This window comes from Ranitomeya imitator, chromosome 5 (genome assembly GCF_032444005.1).
Source record: "Ranitomeya imitator isolate aRanImi1 chromosome 5, aRanImi1.pri, whole genome shotgun sequence".
NCBI lineage: Eukaryota > Metazoa > Chordata > Amphibia > Anura > Dendrobatidae > Ranitomeya > Ranitomeya imitator.
This window is the reverse complement of record NC_091286.1, coordinates 215,973,877-215,995,582: the sequence shown is the minus strand read 5'-3', so window position 1 is coordinate 215,995,582 and position 21,706 is coordinate 215,973,877. Positions and strand designations below refer to the sequence as shown.

Genomic DNA, 21,706 nt, shown 5'->3' with positions numbered 1-21,706 from the left:
CCCACGTAGTATATTGCCCAGCCCACGTAGTATATTTCCCAACCCACGTAGTATATTGCGCAGCCCACATTGTATATTGCGCAGCCCACGTTGTATATTGCGCAGCCCATGTTGTATATTGCGCAGCTCACGTTGTATATTGCCCAGCCCACGTAGTATATTGCATAGCCCACGTAACATATTGCACAGCCCACGCAGTCTATAGCAATGTGGGCATCATATCCCTGTTAAAAAAATAATTAAAATAAAAAATAGTTATATACTCACCCTCCGTTGGCCCCCCGGATCGAAGCGGTTACCGACGCTCGTCGCGCGCTCCGGTCTGAAGAGTGCATTGCGGTCTTGCGAGATGATTATTTTTTACATCAGATCTTTTTACTATTCATGCTGCGTAGGCAGCATGAATAATAAAAAGTTGGTCACACAGGGTTAATAGCAGCGTTAACCGAGTGCGTTACACCGTGGTGAACGCTGCCATTAACCCTGTGTGAGCACTGACCGGAGGGGAGTATGCGGGTGCCGGGCACTGACTGCGGGGAGGAAGGCGCGGCCATTTTCTTCCAGACTGTGCCTGTCGCTGATTGGTCGTGGCTGTTTTCCAGCAACCAATCAGCGACTTGGATTTCCATGACAGACAGAGGCCGCAACCAATGAATATCTGTGACAGACACAAAGACAGACAGAAAGACAGACAGACAGACGGAAGTGACTCCTAGACAATTATACAAGTATAGTAGATTACCCAAGGCTGATTTTAGTCTGTTCTACCTTTGCCCTTTCTGCTTTTGTGGCATTTCTAACATATTTCTGTTTTTGGGCTATTTCCTCCGTGTATCATGTGTTTCTTCACCCTCCATGTACCCTGTTGCGCTTTGTATCTGGACTTATACCGATACTGGCTGATTAATACAACATTTTCCAGATTCATAGTTGTGACTCAAATAGTCACCAACTACCTCAATGTACTTCCACATACAAGCAATGAAAATACCGGAGAAACAGCGGAAGCTTTTGTTTTTGTATAAAAATATCACAAAGCTTTATTAACAAATATAAACATTTTAAAAACACACAAACAATGTCATGAAAGTGCTATTTAAACAAAGACACCAGATTATGAGTGGCCCTCAAAATACATAGGTAATTGCCTCAGTGCATTGATATAAATACAACTGGTGAAAAAACAACAAATGCTCCCAGAAAAATCACAGGTAGCCGCAACCCCCAATCATGAGCGGTAAAAATCATTAGTACACAGACCAATTCTTGTAATAACCTATGGGAGTGTGGATACCGCACCCCACCAGCTATTGTAAAACCTCTAGCCGTAAAAGTACCCGGCCTGGTGGGTAAGCATATGGATGCTAGGGAAGCATGTCTCACCTATGAATGTGGGGCCCACTGCACGTACCCCGACACGCGTTTCGCCGCTGTAAGCACTCGCTTTCTCAAGGGGAGTGTGGTTTGGGCTGTCTACAGGACCTTAATTATCCATGGAAACTCATCATGTGACCATCACCTGACTTCTTGCAATCACCGCTGTGTTTGTGTGGCGCATGCCCCGGCCGCCGTCCGGGTTAACCCACCCCTGCCTGTACCTTCTCCACCGCACGCACAAGTGGGGACTAGTGAGTCCCAGTCGTGCCTGCAGCAGGACATCGCCGGTCAGAGGGGGGGCAAGCACAGACCCCCAGCCAGCACACGCGCACCACAGCAGAAGCCATTAGAAATGTAAACAATAGTGTGTCTATATTATTTAGACATGGACATGGAATATATACATTAACAATAAAGCGACAATGTCCAATATTACAACAACTGAAGGGTTTCAATGGTACAATGTTATATTCCGTTCAATCTGAAACAAACAGAGTTGAATAGTTTGTTAGTCCATATGATTTTTTTTTTCCTTTTTCCATATTCTCAGAAGTGGTGAGATCCAAAAAGAACAAATAAGGTGCCATTCATATAGAAGGAGCCTGTATATATAATATAACAAAATAATAACAACTGTTAAAACCAAAAAAACACACACATGTACAATTTAAAAACAAATGCAGGGGATTTTAAAGGATGAAGGAAACTCTACAAAAAGGAGCCAAAATTCAAGGAGTCATTCAAACCAGCCGGCTTCATGGTTCCCAAGGTAACAATCCATTTTAATTCTCGTTGTGCTAGGAGGTTTTTTTACATTTCCCCCCCCCCCCCCCCTAATGCCAACATGTACCACATCTATACCCCTAACCATAAAATCTTTGGGGTTACAATTGTGGACCATCCTGAAATGTTTCGGGATGGTCTTGAGGGTAGATATATCCTCCACTCCCCTCGCTGCGCCAATGTCCCGTACATGTTCTCTCACACGTATCTTCAGCTCCCGTGATGTTAACCCTATGTAGATGAGAGGACAACTACATGTAGCATAATAGATCACGTTGCTGGTATTACAGGAGATATATTCCTTGATCAAAAACTCTTTGTGATCCACCGAACTGAATTTAGTTGTTTGAAGGACATTGGCGCAAGCGATGCAGTGGCCACATTTAAAGGAGCCTAGACTCGATTTAGCGCTGCCAAAATAATTTACTTTTAATGCCACATAATGACTTGTTATCAATAAATCCCTTAGATTCTTAGATCTGCGGGGAGTCATTAGTGGTCTGTCTGTTAAGAAATGCCCCAGGGAGGGCTCAGCTCCAAGCACCGACCAGTGCTTAGTTAGGATGGCGCGCATGTTGTCCCACTCGCGTTTAATACCGAGATGAAGCATATCCTATCTTCCTGCTTATCTTTCTTGTTTTTACGATACAACAGCGAGTCCCGAGACACCGACCTAGCCCTATTGTACCCATTCTTAATGCATCTCTGTACCCCCGTTGTCTAAACCTATCCTTAAGGTCTAAGGCCTGACTTTCAAATTTTGTGTCTGTCGAGCAAATCCGCCTCACCCTCAAGAACTGTCCAACCGGGCCGGCCATCACGGTGGATTGACTATGTGCTGACTTGGCATGCATTAAAGCATTGACAGATTTTTTTTACGAAAGACATCAGTCTGGATTGTGGAGGAAGAGTCCACCTCCAAACTGATGTCTAAGAAATCAATTTTAAATTCATCATATCTATATGTTAATTTGATATTAAACATATTGGTATTAAGTTCTGCCATGAAGTCATCTAACTGCTGCACCGTCCCTCGCCAAAGCAATAAAACATCATCGATATAATGCAACCAGCACAGCACATGGTCGGCGGCCCCCGCCCCTGCGTCCCCAAAAACCAACCTCTCCCAGTAACCCAGTAACCCCATGGCCGCACCGCGTTTTTGTTGGTAAAACTGATCTTTAAAGGTGAAAAAATTATGGTTTAAGACAAAGTGCAGCAGTTCCAAAATAAGCTCACAGAGAGGGCCGCCCAGGTTGGAGGTCTCGAGGAAAAAACGGACCGCCCGCAAGACCATCATCATGGTTGATGCAGGTGTAAAGCGTCTCCACGTCTGCAGTGACCAGTAGTGTCCCCCTTTCCACAGAGACGCCGTCAACCCTAGCCAGGACATCAGTAGTGTCCTTTACAAACGAGAGTAAGGTTTCTACTAGGGATTTCAAATAAAAATCAATGAACTTGCAAATAGGGTCACATAAACCATTTATCCCTGACACAATCGGCCGTCCTGGTGGGTTGACGGCGTCTTTGTGTACTTTGGGGAGTAGGTAAAAGGTCGGTGTCTTGGGAAACATAACAGTGAGCCCATCTAAAAATTTCTCATTAATAATCCCCAAATCAAATGCCCTGATCAAGATTTTCTGGAGTCGAGTCGAGCAAGACACCACTGGATTGTGACTCAATTTGATGTACACATTCGTGTCACGTAACTGGCGGAAAGCCTCCCGCTCGTATTTCACAATGGACCAGACCACAATGTTCCCCCCCTTGTCAGCTGCTTTAAACACCACATCGTCAAGTGTTTGTAATTGCCGAATAGCCTCCCTCTGTTTATGGGTCAGGTTATCATATCGGCGGCGAGTAGATAATTTTTTAAGATCTTCTGAGACCAATTTCGTAAATACTTCCACCGCTGGACATAGTGACAAGGGGGGGAACTTTGTTGATCTGGGGAGGATGCTTTTTGGAAACCCACCTGCATCATCGGGGATTTGCTCCTCCAGTAGTTCCTCCAAAGTCCGAATGGTATCTCTCTCAGCCGGACTCCAACCTTCCAAATCATTGCCTCCATTGCAGTGTAACTTTTTCAAAATCAATTTTAATGAAAAAAGATGGAGGTCTTTCAACGCTGTGAAATAATTAAAGCTATTAGTTGGGGAAAATGACAAACCCTTGCTTAATACTTCTAGCTGTGTATCACTAAGCTGATGTTCAGGTTTATTACCTGAAGCCCTCCCTGGGATTTATTACTCTCCGTTCATTTTTTGGCGCTCTGTCTGGTGTTCATTTTTCGATCATTTTCTCTCATTGTCCCACCATTGCTATCCATATCTGATCCATTCTTTTTCTTTGGCTGATGCATATCAATTTTGTTAGGTCTTACTGACCTGGACCGTGAATGAGATTGGGAGTCACTTCTATAATAGGGGCGTGATCTCTCATTGAAATTACGCCATTTATACATCCTATTTTGTTGCTTATCATTGACATCCCGTTGGAATTTTTTCGATTTAGTTTGCTGAATTTCTTCGCCCCATTTTTGCACCTCTTCCTGTATCTCTGCATTAAATTTTTTTAACTCATCAGATGACATGCCCTTTTTAATGTTGGTTTGTAACTCCTCCATTTCCCCTTCAATATCCTTCAGAGATTCGTCATTCATTTCTTTCAATATTTCCATGAAACCGAAGGAACAAGTATTTGCATAACTTTCCCATTTCTCCCGTATCTCCGGATTTTCAACAGGGAAGGAGGGGAATACTTGCACCCTTAGTCCCCTTGGGATTAACCCCTTCTGTAAGTACTTATCTAGGAAAGCACGGTTCCACCATATTTTAGTCCTTTTCCTTATAAGGTCTTTAAATTTAGTAGTGATTTCACCTAATCCCCTATCAATCCCCTCTGCACCTGTAGTACTGGTGTCTTTGAATACATCATCTAGTTGTGAGAGCCATGCACCATCGCGGGCTCTAAAATCCATTATATAACCACTGGAACAAACTGTGAAAAACACAGAAATAAAGATTAATACAACATTTTCCAGATTCATAATTGTGACTCAAATAGTCACCAATAGTGTTGAGCATTCCGATACCGCAAGTATCGGGTATCGGACGATATTTGCGGTATCGGAATTCCAATACCGAGTTCCGATATTTTTGTGATATCGGGAATCGGTATCGGGATCCATATTCATGTGTAAAATAAAGAATAAAAAAAAAAATATTGATATACTCACCCTCGGACGCGCCCTGGTTGAAACCGCTGTAACCGGCAGTCTCCCCTCCTAAGAATGAGCGAGTGAAGGACCTGCGATGACGTCGCGGCTTGTGATTGGTCGCGTGAGCGGTCACATGAGCGGTCACGCGACCAATCACAAGCCGCGACGTCATCGAAGGTCCTTCACCCTGCATTCTTAGGAACAGAGGCTGCCGGTTACACCGCTTATAGCCAGGGGCCGTCGGAGGGGTGAGTATATCGATATTTTTTTATTTTTATTCTTTGTTTTTTACATGAATATGGATCCCAGGGCCTGAAGGAGAGTTTCCTCTCCTTCAGACCCTGGGAACCATTACAGGATACCTTCCGATATTTGCGTCCCATTGACTTGTATTGGTATCGGATATCGATATCGGCGATATCCGATATTTTTCGGATATCGGCCGATACAATCCGATACTGATACTTTATCGGAAGGTATCGTTCAACACTAGTCACCAACTACCTCAATCTACTTCCACATACAAGCAATGAAAATACCGGAGAAACAGCGTAAGCTTTTGTTTTTGTTTAAAAATATCACAAAGCTTTATTAACAAATATAAACATTTTAAAAACACACAAACAATGTCATGAAAGTACTGGCTGATTACCGGTTCATGATGTCGTTACCATACTTGAAAAACATGTGATACCTATTGTTCCCTCCCCACAGTTCTTTGTAGGTTGTAAGTTTGCAAACATGGCCCTCACTCCTCTTGGTAATAATTCAACTATGTGTTACTTTGTGATGTCTGTCCATGGTCCCTCTGAATTGTAAAGTGCTGTAGAATATGATGGTGCTTTATAAATAAAATTATTACTATTAATGTACAGGGAGTGCATTTAACACTAAGATAGGGAGGTATATTTAAAGCTAAAATGTTTTTTGCTCTGAGCAGTATATTGTCATTATATGTTACACATTGTGCATATATTTGACATCATTATGCACAGAACAATTAGAGGATTAATTTTTGGAGGAAATAATGTCGATGCATTGAGCGAAGGACCTTAGATGATGTCGCGGTCACGTGACCATGACGTCATCTAAGGTCCTTTGCTCAATGCATCCTTAGGAACACAGGCCACTGCTTGCACCGCTGAGAGCCAGAGGGCGTCGGAGGATAAGTATACCCCATATTTTTATTCTTTTTTTTACATGAATATGGATCCCAGGGCCTGAAGGAGAGTCTCCTCTCCTCCAGACTCTGGGAATCATCCAGGACCGCTCCCTGCACATGCCGTACACGGCGTATAAGATGACCCTCGACTTTCCTGAGATGATTTTCAGGGGTTAAAAAGTCGTCTTATACGCCGGAAAATATGGTACTTGCTTTCCAGCAACCAATGCTCCTTGCAGCTGAAAACGACCTGTCACCAAGTCAAAAGTGGCCACTACCTGCTATTACTTTGTTTTGGATACTCCCCTGAATATTCCGATTTTTGATTTTTTTTTTTGATCCGCCATACAGTTCCAGAGAGATGGGCCATTTCATTTAGTGCACTTTTTATTGTCTTTACTAAGGTGGAATGGCTTACAGGGTTCATTTCACTAGAATCATGTATCATGTATCACTGTACTATTATCCTATGAGCACCCACCCCCCCAGTAAAAACTATAAAAATTAGCACTAAATAAAAAAAGTCCATATCTTTGGAACCGTATGTCGAATTTAAAAAAAAAAAAAAACCCTGGGATACTCAAGGAAGTAACGTTAGTCACTATTGACTTGGTAACAGGGCTTCGTTAAAAGGATCAGACTGCAACTGTGTCTGCCCAATCATCCTGAATGATAGGCAGGTGATATGATCGGTCAATAGATATCACAATGCTCAATGTGATCCCTAATATCGGCAATGATGGTAGCTTCCTTCCTGTGTTTGAGCACTGCCATAACCTATGATGTTTCAGTGACATCACAGATTCGTGTCGGTATCATTGGGGAAGAGGTGCATGCTGTGGGACTTGATCTGTGCCAATCCAGCATTCCTTTTTCTGCAGGTTATTAATTAGAATGATGCAAAGGCAAGCAGGTCTTAGATCACTATTTTCTCTGACCTGCAGACAGTAAAATCGCAGCTTCCTCCCAGCATAGAAAAATAAAAATAAAATTATACATTAAAAAAAAAGTCTAAATCCTCTATCTTTTCACCAATCCACCTGTACAGTCATACTATTTTCATATGACAAATAATGTGTCCTTGAATAAATCTAGATGTGGGAACAGAGCTCGCAATAGTGTGATATGTTATGGAGGGAGAGTAGGTAAGTGCTGGTTTTGCTCACCTGGTGGAGTTGTGACAGGTACAGCTCTTATGTAGGCATGAAGAGAAGCAGCTGCTCCCCTGTGGCTGGTGGGTAAATCCTCCAGGAAATATTGGATCCAGTTAATTGAAACCCATAATGTGACCTGTGCTGCTGGAGTAAACTAATTCTTCAACAACAATGATAATTTAGGTTTTTTAATTCACAACGTGTTTCAACTCTGTACCGACATTTTTACCAAGTGGGAAAAAAAATTAGTTCCATTTCATAAAGACTCCGTTACAGCATTGAAACGCGTTGTATTATCATCATCATTGCTGAAGAATAGATTTACTCAAGCAGCGCAGCCCACCTTAATGTGTTTCACCCAAGTGGATCCAATAAAATGTGTCCATATGATACATTTTTAGGGTATGTTCACATGTTCCGTATTAGGCAGCGCTTTGGACGCAGCACTTGTTTGCTGCATCTAGAGTGCTGCTGGCTATTGAACGCATGTATTCATTGAACCGTGCAGAATCACCATACATTGTATGGGTGAATTGTGTCTCCACAAGATAAATAGACGTGCTGCAGTCAGGAAAGACGCGCCACATGTCCATCTCTGCAGGTAACGCGCGGGCGCCGGTGCACGCATAGTGGGCATGGGATTTCTTGAAATACCTTCCACTATGCTGTAACATCTGGACGCTGCATAAGTACAAAGCGTCCAACCCGCAGTGTTTACTGACCGTGGAAACATGCCCTTAGAATTTGAATGCCTGAATTTTTAAAAAGTTAAATATGGCATGGGAAAATTAGGGAAAATGGCATTGGTACCTATCTCTGACTATTTTTCTCTAATAAAGCCCCAAAGAATTGGTATCTGTTCCAATTTAAAGAGAAATGCTCATCCCATTTGTTTTAAATATATAAAGGAGACATTTGACGATTGCACATAATTTAAAAAAAAGTGATGGGTGATTTATTTTATTTTTAACGCTACATCATTGAGGCGGTTTCCTGTATTGTCATCTCACTTCCTCCCTCTTTTCTCTGAGAAGCAAAACAGAGAGTTTACTTTACTCCTCTCAGCCAACCCAGCTGTGTGAGTTTGGCAAGGGTGAGACTGATGGCTCAATCAGAGCACCACTCCACCAATGCTTATGTTAGATACTGATGAATTCCCAGCAATTACGAAGGATTCTGCTGAAATTCTCCTTTAGTGACATAGAAGTTTTTTTGGCCAGAATTCAAACCCAATACCTGTTGCATGGAAGACGCCCTCTACCATAGACTGCCCTTAAAACCTCAATATTCTTATTTACAGAGGTGAAGTATTGGTATATAAAGATACAGTATGTGTGGCAAAGTGTGTCTAAAAATACAGCTAACTTCACAAAACACACCTCATATATTGATGCTTATGTAAAAATAAAAAGGTATGTCAATAATGGATATTATGAATAAGGTAATTCTTCTGGCCTTCTGCACAAGTGCATCACCAAAATCTCCATCGGAAAAGGATTATAGGTTTTATTTCTGCCTCCTTTCATTGCTAGAAAACATATTCATGTCATTTTTTCAAGTACTGTATGTGTCATGTGCATAGGTATGTGCATATTTCATATGTAATGTATGTACATACCTGAGTGCAAAGTTCTTTTACTACATTTGTTCCTGGAAAAGCTTGATGACAAGTAATTTGGCCGGACAGTTGTGCCGCATCACATAGTCTGGAGTAAATTAGTGGCAAAATTTTGACACTGAGATGGTGTAACTTTTAGTGGGCATGCACTGCCGATTTTTGCAAAGTTGGTCGGGACTAGCATGAAAATGCCAAATGCAGCAACATTTTTCCACAAATTCCGAGTTGCGCCAAAATTTTGCAACAAAGGAAGGTGTTTTACGCCAGAAAACAGACGTAAACACCTTCATGATTCTGGGCCTCAGTATTAGACCTATTTCTTGTACAGTATATTGGGAAACTGGTGCCTAGTTGTCTGTTTTCTTGCCTTATCCTCTGTATGCTCTCCATAGCTGTAGAATGTAATGTAGAATTTAAGCCCGCAAGGGCAGGGTCCTCGCCCCTCTGTATGAGTCTGTAATTGTTAGTTTGCTTACTGTAAGTGATATCTGTAATTTGTATGTAACCCCTTCTCATGTACAGCACCATGGAATCAATGGTGCTATATAAATAAATAATAATAATAATAATAATAGCTGCTCTTGACTTGTGACATCTTGAAGGGACAGACGTAGGACAGCTAAGCAAATCTGATTATTCAAAAGTTCCATATCTTGACTAAGCAGAAAAGTTTATTAGTTCCTCATCTTTTGTGACACTTGTTATAGTTTTCACTTCTCATTTGTGAATAGATTTGTTTCGGACCTGGGTTAAGATGTAAGTGCTTAACTGCCTATGTAAGACCTACATTTCATAAATAACTACACTGCAGTATAATAGCTTATCCTATCCTGCATAAAGTGTGTATAATTGTGTCCATAAAATTATGTGTGGTGAAAATTGGCATCTACCAAATATAATAGATTAAACTGCTACAGAAAAAATTGGACTGACAATGCACAACAAAAAAAGAATATAAAAAACAGCTCATAAACTGAGATAAAGATGGGTCACACAGTAGATAGACGGCATCACCAGAGGGAAAAAAAATAACAACAAAATCAGAGTGCAAAATTAATTTATGTGTAATATATAATTACATGGGTTGAATAAAGATATACATAATATACAAATGATGCTCAGGAGTGTGTGTAGCCTCCACATGCCTGTATGACTTCCCTATAACACCTGGGCATGCTCCTGATGAGGCGGCAGATGGTATCCGGAGAGATCTCCTCTCAGACCTGGACTAAAGCATCCGCCAACTCTTGGACAGTGTGGTGCAACATAACGTTGGTGGATGGTGCGAGACATGATGTCCCAGATGTGTTCAATCGGATTCAGGTCTGGGGAACAGGCGGACCAGTCCATAGCTTCAATGCCTTCATCTTGCAGGAACTGCTGACACACTCCAGCCACATGAGGTCTGGCATTGTCCTGCATTAGGAGGAGACCAGGGCCAACCGCACCAGCATATGGTCTCATAAGGGGTTTGATGATCTCATCTCGGTACCTAATGGTAGTCAGGCTACTGTTGTGAATTCTGTGGCAGAGCTCCCTCCTGTGGTCACAAGTGGTACTTCGGCTGATTCTCTCTGGGAGCTTCCGTTTGTGGAGGAAAGTGGTACTGCGGCTTCTGAGTTTCCTTCCTCAGGTGATCTGGTGAGGTCGTTAGGTGCTTCTCTACTTAACTCCACCTAATGCTTTGATCCATGCTTCCTGTCAATGTTCCAGTGTTGGACTTGTTTTTCCCTGGATCATTCCTGTGGCCTGCTGCTCTGCATAGCTAAGTTCTTCTTTGCTATTTGTTTGCTATTTTTTCTGTCCAGCTTGTCTAATTGTTTTGCTGGAAGCTCTGGGACGCAAAGGGTGTACCTCCATGCCGTTAGTTCGGTACGGAGGGTCTTTTTGCCCCCTTTGCGTGGTTTTCTTTTGGGTTTTGTGTAGACCGAAAAGTTATCTTTCCTATCCTCGCTCTGTTAAGAAAGTCGGGCCTCACTTTGCTGAATCTATTTCATCCCTACGTTTGTCTTTTCATCTTAACTCACAGTCATTATATGTGGGGGGCTGCCTTTTCCTTTGGGGTATTTCTCTGAGGCAAGGTAGGCTTATTTTCTATCTTCAGGCTAGTTAGTTTCTCAGGCTGTGCCGAGTTGCATAGGCAGAGTTAGGCGCAATCCACGGCTGCCTCTAGTGTTGTTTGGAGAGGATTAGGGATTGCGATCTGCAGAGTTCCCACGTCTCAGAGCTCGTTCTATTATTTTGGGTTATTGTCAGATCACTGTATGTGCTCTGACCGCTATGTCCATTGTGATACTGAATTGCCTATCACAACAGTACAGGAAGCCCAAAGTGCTAATGATTCTCAATAGAGGGAAAAAAGAAGTTCTGAGACCATTTTTTTTTCTTTGCACTGTGTTTTGCCTTTTTTTTCCCCTAGACATTTGGGTGGTTCAGGACACAGGTGTAGCAATGGACATTAAAGGTCTGTCTTCATGTGTGGATCAGCTCACGGCAAGAGTTCAAAATATTCAAGATTTTGTGGTTCAGAATTCTTTGTTAGAACCGAGAATTCCTATTCCAGATTTGTTTTTTGGAGATAGAACTAAATTTCTGAGTTTCAAAAATAATTGTAAACTATTTCTGGCTTTGAAACCTCGCTCCTCTGGTGACCCAGTTCAACAGGTTAGGATCGTCATTTCTTTTTTGCGTGGCGACCCTCAGGTCTGGGCATTTTCTCTTGCGTCAGGAGATCCTGCATTAAGTAATATCGATGCGTTTTTCCTGGCGCTTGGATTGCTGTACGATGAGCCTAATTCAGTGGATCAGGCATAAAAAAAATTTGCTGGCTCTTTGTCAGGCTCAGGATGAGATAGAGGTATATTGTCAGAAATTTAGAAAATGGTCCGTTCTCACTCAATGGAATGAATCTGCGCTGGCAGCTATATTCAGAAAGGGTCTCTCTGAAGCCCTTAAGGATGTCATGGTGGGATTTCCTATGCCTGCTGGTTTGAATGAGTCTATGTCTTTGGCCATTCAGATCGGTCGACGCTTGCGTGAGCGTAAATCTGTGCACCATTTGGCGGTATTACTTGAGATTAAACCTAAGTCTATGCAGTGCGATAGGACTATGACCAGAGTTGAACGGCAAGAACACAGACGTCTGAATGGGCTGTGTTTCTACTGTGGTGATTCCACTCATGCTATCTCTGATTGTCCTAAGCGCACTAAGCGGTTCGCTAGGTCTGCCACCATTGGTACAGTACAGTCAAAATTTCTTCTGTCCGTTACCTTGATCTGCTCTTTGTCATCGTATTCTGTCATGGCGTTTGTGGATTCAGGCGCTGCCCTGAATTTGATGGACTTGGAATATGCTAAGCGTTGTGGGTTTTTCTTGGAGCCCTTGCAGTGTCCTATTCCATTGAGAGGAATTGATGCTACGCCTTTGGCCAAGAATAAGCCTCAATACTGGACCCAGCTGACCATGTGCATGGCTCCTGCACATCAGGAGGTTATTCGCTTTCTGGTGTTGCATAATCTGCATGATGTGGTCGTGTTGGGGTTGCCATGGCTACAAGCCCATAATCCAGTATTGGATTGGAAATCCATGTCGGTGTCCAGCTGGGGTTGTCAGGGGGTACATGGTGATGTTCCATTTCTGTCAATTTCGTCATCCACCCCTTCTGAGGTTCCAGAGTTCTTGTCTGATTACCGGGATGTATTTGATGAGCCCAAGTCCGATGCCCTACCTCCGCATAGGGATTGTGATTGTGCTATCAATTTGATTCCTGGTAGTAAATTCCCAAAAGGTCGACTGTTTAATTTATCCGTGCCTGAGCACACCGCTATGCGCAGTTATGTGAAGGAATCCCTGGAGAAAGGGCATATTCGCCCGTCATCGTCGCCATTAGGAGCAGGGTTCTTTTTTGTAGCCAAGGATGGTTCGCTGAGACCTTGTATAGATTACCGCCTTCTTAATAAGATCATTGTTAAATTTCAGTACCCCTTGCCATTTTTATCTGATTTGTTTGCTCGGATTAAGGGGGCTAGTTGGTTCACCAAGATAGATCTTCGTGGTGCGTATAATCTGGTGCGAATCAGGCGAGGCGATGAATGGAAAACTGCATTTAATACGCCCGAGGGTCATTTTGAGTATCTAGTGATGCCATTCGGACTTGCCAATGCTCCATCAGTGTTTCAGTCCTTTATGCATGACATCTTCCGAGAGTACCTGGATAAATTCCTGATTGTGTACTTGGATGACATTTTGATCTTCTCGGATGATTGGGAGTCTCATGTGAAGCAGGTCAGAACGGTTTTTCAGGTCCTGCGTGCTAATTCTTTGTTTGTGAAGGGATCAAAGTGTCTCTTTGGTCTGCAGAAGGTTTCATTTTTGGGGTTCATCTTTTCCCCTTCTACTATCGAGATGGATCCTGTTAAGGTCCAAGCCATCCATGATTGGACTCAGCCGACATCTCTGAAAAGTCTGCAAAAGTTCCTGGGCTTTGCTAGTTTTTATCGTCGCTTCATCTGCAATTTTTCTAGTATTGCCAAACCATTAACCGATTTGACCAAGAAGGGTGTTGATTTGGTCAATTGGTCTTCTGCTGCTGTGGAAGCTTTTCAAGAGTTGAAGCGTCGTTTTTCTTCTGCCCCTGTGTTGTGTCAACCAGATGTTTCTCTTCCGTTCCAGGTCGAGGTTGATGCTTCTGAGATTGGAGCAGGGGCTGTTTTGTCGCAGAGAGGTTCTGATTGCTCAGTGATGAAACCATGCGCTTTTTTTTCCAGGAAGTTTTCGCCTGCTGAGCGAAATTATGATGTGGGCAACCGAGAGTTGCTGGCCATGAAGTGGGCATTCGAGGAGTGGCGTCATTGGCTTGAAGGAGCTAAGCATCGCGTGGTGGTATTGACTGATCATAAGAACTTGACTTATCTGGAGTCTGCTAAGCGTTTGAATCCTAGACAAGCTCGTTGGTCGCTGTTTTTTGCCCGTTTTGACTTTGTGATTTCGTACCTTCCGGGCTCTAAAAATGTGAAGGCGGATGCTCTGTCTAGGAGTTTTGTGCCCGACTCTCCGGGTTTATCTGAGCCGGCGGGTATCCTCAAAGAAGGAGTAATTGTGTCTGCCATCTCCCCTGATTTGCGGCGGGTGCTGCAAAAATTTCAGGCTAATAAACCTGATCGTTGTCCAGCGGAGAAACTGTTTGTCCCTGATAGGTGGACGAATAAAGTTATATCTGAGGTTCATTGTTCGGTGTTGGCTGGTCATCCTGGAATCTTTGGTACCAGAGAGTTAGTGGCTAGATCCTTTTGGTGGCCATCTCTGTCGCGGGATGTGCGTGCCTTTGTGCAGTCCTGTGGGATTTGTGCTCGGGCTAAGCCCTGCTGTTCTCGTGCCAGTGGGTTGCTTTTGCCCTTGCCGGTCCGAAGAGGCCTTGGACACATATCTCTATGGATTTTATTTCAGATCTTCCCGTTTCTCAAAAGATGTCAGTCATTTGGGTGGTCTGTGATCGCTTTTCTAAGATGGTCCATCTGGTACCCTTGTCTAAATTGCCTTCCTCCTCTGATTTGGTGCCGTTGTTCTTCCAGCATGTGGTTCGTTTGCATGGCATTCCAGAGAATATCGTTTCTGACAGAGGTTCCCAGTTTGTTTCGAGGTTTTGGCGAGCCTTTTGTGGTAGGATGGGCATTGACTTGTCTTTTTCCTCGGCTTTCCATCCTCAGACTAATGGCCAGACCGAACGAACCAATCAGACCTTGGAAACCTATCTGAGATGCTTTGTTTCTGCCGATCAGGATGACTGGGTGTCCTTTTTGCCTTTGGCTGAGTTCGCCCTTAATAATCGGGCCAGCTCGGCTACCTTGGTTTCGCCATTTTTCTGCAATTCTGGGTTCCATCCTCGTTTCTCTTCAGGACAGGTTGAGTCTTCGGACTGTCCTGGTGTGGATACTGTGGTGGACAGGTTGCAGCAGATTTGGACTCATGTAGTGGACAATTTGACTTTGTCCCAGGAGAAGGCTCAACGTTTCGCTAATCGCAGACGCTGTGTGGGTCCCCGACTTCGGGTTGGGGACTTGGTTTGGTTATCTTCTCGTCATATTCCTATGAAGGTTTCCTCTCCTAAGTTTAAACCTCGTTTAATTCTGATTCTCTCTGGGAGCTTCTGTTTGTGGAGGAAAGTGGTACTGCTTCTGAGTTTCCTCCCTCAGGTGATCTGGTGAGGTCGTTAGGTGCTTCTCTACTTAACTCCACCTAATGCTTTGATCCATGCTTCCTGTCAATGTTCCAGTGTTGGACTTGTTTTTCCCTGGATCATTCCTGTGGCCTGCTGCTCTGCATAGCTAAGTTCTTCTTTGCTATTTGTTTGCTATTTTTTCTGTCCAGCTTGTCTAATTGTTTTGCTGGAAGCTCTGGGACGCAAAGGGTGTACCTCTGTGCCGTTAGTTCGGTACGGAGGGTCTTTTTGCCCCCTTTGCGTGGTTTTCCTTAGGGTTTTGTGTAGACCGCAAAGTTATCTTTCCTATCCTCGCTCTGTTAAGAAAGTCGGGCCTCACTTTGCTGAATCTATTTCATCCCTACGTTTGTCTTTTCATCTTAACTCACAGTCATTATATGTGGGGGGCTGCCTTTTCCTTTGGGGTATTTCTCTGAGGCAAGGTAGGCTTATTTTCTATCTTCAGGCTAGTTAGTTTCTCAGGCTGTGCCGAGTTGCATAGGCAGAGTTAGGCGCAATCCACGGCTGCCTCTAGTGTTGTTTGGAGAGGATTAGGGATTGCGGTCTGCAGAGTTCCCACGTCTCAGAGCTCGTTCTATTATTTTGGGTTATTGTCAGATCACTGTATGTGCTCTGACCGCTATGTCCATTGTGATACTGAATTGCCTATCACAACAGGCTACCTCTGGTGAGCACATGGAGGGCTGTGCGGCCCTCCAAAGAAATGCCACCCCACACCATTACTGACCCACTGCCAAACCGGTCATGTTGAAGGATGTTGCAGGCAGCAGATTGCTCTCCACGGCGTCTCCAGACTCTGTCACGTCTGTCACATGTGCTCAGTGTGAACCTGCTTTCATCTGTGAAGAGCACCGGGCGCCAGTGCCGAATTTGCCAATTCTGGCGTTCTGTGGCAAATGCCAAGCGTCCTGCATGGTGTTGGGCTGTGAACACAACACCCATATGTGGACGTCGGGCACTCAGACCATCCTCATGGAGTCGGTTTCTAACTGTTTGTGCAGACAACATGCACATTTGTGGCCTGCTGAAGGTCATTTTGCAGGGCTCTGGCAGTGTTCCTCCTGTTCCTCCTTGCACAAAGGCTGAGATAGCGGTCCTGCTGCTGGGTTGTTGCCCTTCTATGGCCCCCTTCACATCTCCTAGTATACTGGCTTGTCTCCTGGTAGCGCCTCCAGCCTCTGGAAACTACGCTGACAGACACAGCAAACCATCTTGCCAAAGCTCGCATTGATGTGCCATCCTGAATGAGCTGCACTACCTGAGCCAATTGTGTGGGTTGTAGAGTCCGTCTCATGCTACCACGAGTGTGAAAGCACAACCAGCATTCAAAAGTGACCAAAACATCAGCCAGAAAGCATTGGTACTGAGGTGTGGTCTGTGGTCCCCAACTGCAGAACCACTCCTTTATTGAGTGTGTCTTGATAATTGCCAATAATTTCTATCTGTTGTCTATTCCATTTGCACAAAAGCACGTGAAATTGATTGTCAAACAGTGTTGCTTCCTAAGTGGACAGTTTGATTTCACAGAAGTTTGATTTACTTGGAGTTATATTCTGTTGCTTAAGTGTTCCCTTTATTTTTTTGAGCAGTGTATGTCCATCAAGTTCAGCCTTTGTCCACCAGTTAAACTTTCTCTATCGCTAGATTATTTATAACCCACAATGCACTTTAGTTCGAGAGAAGCGTCCAGTCCTTTTTTACGTGCTATTACTACCTCTTGTGGATGGACATTCCACAGTCTGGCTACTATAACTGTAAAGAACCCTTTCATAAATAAATACCAGAATTGCCTTTCCTCCACAGTCTACTGAGGTTCACCACTTGGACTTTGGTACAATAGCCCATGTTCTATTTTATTCTTTTGTGTATTGCAATCCACTGATGAACCTGAATAGAAGAAATTTTAGGGTTGCATTAGTGTAGGGCAAGCTGTGGACTGCCCTTGTTAGGGTGAGAGTCTTGGGGTGGAAAGTGCCATTGCAGCTTCAACAGGGTAATTTACAAGCTCCGCTCATGGGAACAGATGGGTTTTTGCATGATGGAAGTCTACACTAGGACCTTATCCCTTGGACACTAATAATTGGGTGAGATTGTTTAATTTTGTCTATCTCACATTTTAGTCTTTGATGCTTGCATGAGTGTTGCCTGAACATTGTCAGTTTTTTTTAATCAAGTTTTGTGACACTAGTGACGTATCATATCCTTTGTCTATTTGTTATGTGAACTGGTTAAATTTGGACTTTTACCTCTTTACAGGTCATTTTATTGTGTGAGTACCTACATTTTAATAAATATTTCGATTAACCCCTTACTGACATCAGACGGGCTAGTGCGTCCGATGTCAGTATCCCCCGCTTTGATGTGGGCTCCGGTGGTGAGCCTACCTCAATGCCGGTCAGCTGTTTTGAACAGCTGACGTGCCCACAATAGCCGCAGGTGGAAACGCGATCTGCCCACACCTATTAACTAGTTAAATGCCGCTGTCAAACTATGACAGCGGCATTTAACAAGCATTTCCGGCCATCGGCCCAGGAAATGCACACACCGGGGACCTGTGTCACGTGATTGCGGGTTACCGATGTGTTGGCATGACAACCAGAGGTCTCCTTGAGACCTGTATGGTTGTTGATGCTGGATTGCTGTGAGTGCCACCATGTGGTCGGCGCTCATAGCAAGTCTGCAATTCAGCTACATAGAGGCGATCTGAGCATCGCCTCTATGTAGCAGCGCCGATCAAGTTGTGGCAGCTTCTAGCCTCCCATGGAGGCTAATAAAGCATGCCAAAAGTAAAAGCAAAATTTAAAAAAATCTGAAAAAAATTAAAAAAACATAAAAGTTCAAGTCACCCTCCTTTTGCTCCATTCAAAATAAAACAATAAAAGTAAAATAAAACATAGAGATATTTGGTATCGCCGCGTTCAGAATCGCCCAATCTATCAACAAAAAAAGGATTAACGTGATCGCTAAACAGCGTAGCGAGAAGAAAAATCAAAACTCCAGAATTACGTTTTTTTTTGGTCGCCGTGACAATGCATTAAAATTTGATTGTATCTGCACAAAAATGGTATCATTAAAAACATCGGTTCGGCATGCAAAAAATAAGCTCTCACACAACTAGAGATTACGAAAATTGGAGACTCTACGGGTCTCGAAAAATGGCCCTTTTTTTAAAGCAAACTTTGGAATTTTTTCAAAACTTAGATAAAAAAGAACATAGACATGTTTTCTGTCTATAACTCATAATGACCCGGAGAATCATAATGGCAATTTTAGCATTTATCGAACCTAGCAAAAAAGCCAAACAAAAAACAAGTGTATGATTGCACTTTTTTTTCAATTTCACCGCACTTGGATTTTTTTTCCCGTTTTTTAGTACATGACACGGTAAAACCAATGGTATCTTTCAAAAGTACTACTCGTCCCGCAAAAAACAAGCCATCACGTGGCCATATTGACAGAAAAATAAAAAAGTTATGGCTCTGGGAAGAAGGGGAGCGATAAGCGAAAACACAAAACCGAAAAAAGCTCCGGTCATGAAGGGGTTTAAGGTTATGTTTTAATACTCACAATGTGATGACCTATGTTATATAATAGTGAGGTGTCTGGGAGATTTTTGGGTTTGAGAAGTGCTTGGTTTGACTTTCCCCCTATTGTTACTTAGTTATTATTACGGTTTTTAAATATGTAAAAATCGTATTTTGTTTTGCTGCTGCAGTTCGACATTGAGTACTGCTGATTAATTGCATTCATAAGCAAAGCTAACGCCTCATTCAGACTTTCATGTTTTACGTACGTTTTCTATTCGTGTTTTTCATGGATAGAATAGGTATACAAAAATGAGGATCAAAAAGTCTACATAATAATAGCCTATAAAGCGCTGTATATGAAAATATTGCAGGATCACTTTAGCTTTGCTGCAGTTAAGTTGTAATTCTGGTGTTTATGAAACCCTCACATATGCTGCAGTTGCTGTTACGGTTCTACTTCATCAGTTGTTTTAGGTTTGTTAGAGAACAATATATTATGATTAACCCCTTTGGGATGTAACTATACGTCAGCACTGAGGTCCACATGCGTGGAGGGGGAATCTGCAACAGCAGCAACTGGAGTTTGCTCTTTTCTCTGCTGTTTAATTAGTGTTGCTGTCAATTACTGACAGTGGCAATTAAATGGAGAGATCAACAGTGCCAATCTGTTACCAGGGCAGCTGGGAGCCTGCTGAATGCCCAAATGGCTGTCATCTGGGCTTTGTAGTAGACCATTATTTACAATATATAGTGCAATCGCAGGATGCAATTCCCTAAGGGGACTCAAATAAAGTAAAAAAATGAAAAAAATTTTTTGAAAATCTAAGAAAGATAAATAAATCCCAGTTTAAAAATAAAGAAATCAATCACCAAAATTATCGTTTTTCGGTTGCCTTACCTAAAAATTTATCAAAACGTGTGTACCCCAAAATGATATCAGTGAAAAGGCTGGTTTGCCACGGCAAAATAAGCCCTCAATAAGTGGAAAAATAAAACAAGTTGCGGGTCTCAAAAAAAGGTGACAACATTCAAATTTGCTTTTACAAAGTTCTGAATTTTTTTTGAACCACTAAAAGAATAATAAAAAAAAAAATTGGTAGTGCCGTATTTGCACTGACCTGAAGAATCATGTTTTTTTTTAACACACAATGAATGGAAAACTAAAACAGTTATAGCTCTTGGAGAAAGAGCATACCCAACAAGTTATAGTAGTAGAACTAACCCAACAATTTCACCTCTTTCACTCAGGTGACAGTCCTTTTGTCAGCCTTCCAGACACTGTGACAAATCTCTATAATGTGTCTGGCTCAACCTTGTATCGTGGGCAGCTCCTATCACTACATAGTTATTAAGGTTGAAGGAAGACTTTAAGTCCATCTAGTTCAACCCATAGCCTAACCTAACATGCCCTAACACAGGGGTGTCAAACTGCATTCCTCGAGGGTTGCAAACAGGTCATGTTTTCAGGATTTCCTTGCATTGCACGGGTGATAATTTAATCACCTGCAGAGAATGATTCCAGCACCTTGTGCAATGCTAAGGAAATCTTGAAAACACGCATGGTTTGAGGCCCTCGAGGAATGCAGTTTGACACCCCTGCCCTAACATGTTGATCCAGAGGAAGGCAAAAAAAAAATCCCCATGTGGCAAACAGTAAGCTCCACATTGAGGAAAAAAAATCCTTCCTGACTCCACATACGGCAATCAGACTAGTTCCATGGATCAACGCCCTATCAAGGAATCTAGTATATATAACTTGTAACATTATACTTTTCAAGAAAGGCATCCAGTCCCCTCTTAAATTTAAGTAATGAATCACTCATTACAACATCATACGGCAGAGAGTTCCATAGTCTCACTGCTCTTACAGTAAAGAATCCATGTCTGTTATTATGCTTAAACCTTCTTTCCTCCAGACGTAGAGGATGCCCCCTTGTCCCAGTCTCAGGTCTATGAATAAAAAGATCATCAGAAAGGTCTTTGTACTGTCCCCTCATATATTTATACATTAAAATAAGATCACCCCTTAGCCTTCGTTTTTCCAAACTAAATAGCCCCAAGTGTAATAACCTGTCTTCGTATTGCAGACCCCCCAGTCCTCTAATAACCTTGGTCGCTCTTCTCTGCACCTGCTCTAGTTCAGCTATGTCTTTCTTATACACCGGAGACCAGAACTGTACACAGTATTCTAAGTGTCAAACTAGTGACTTGTATAGAGGTAAAGTTATGTTCTTCTCATGAGCATCTATGGCTCTTTTAATGCATCCCATTATTTTATTTGCCTTTGTAGCAGCTGCCTGACACTGGCCACTAAATGTGAGTTTGTCATCCACCCATACACCCAGGTCTTTTTCATTGACGGTTTTGCCCAGAGTTTTAGAATTAAGCACATAGTTATACATCTTATTACTTCTACCCAAGTGCATGACCTTCCATTTATCCCCATTAAAGCTCATTTGCCATTTATCAGCCCAAGCTTCTAGTTTACATAAATCATCCTGTAATATAAAATTGTCCTCCTCTGTATTGATTACCCTGCAGAGTTTAGTGTCATCTGCAAATATTGAAATTCTGCTCTGTATGCCCCCTACAAGGTCATTAATAAAATATGTTAAAAAGAAGAGGTCCCAATACTGACCCCTGTGGT

The 21,706-nt window shown here is 42.8% G+C and overlaps 1 protein-coding gene across 1 annotated transcript in view; it reads left to right on the top strand.

Moving 5' to 3' along the window:
* Positions 1 to 21,706, top strand: part of UST (uronyl 2-sulfotransferase) — a 465,972-nt gene that overhangs the window by 216,148 nt on the left and 228,118 nt on the right. The window lies entirely within an intron of this gene.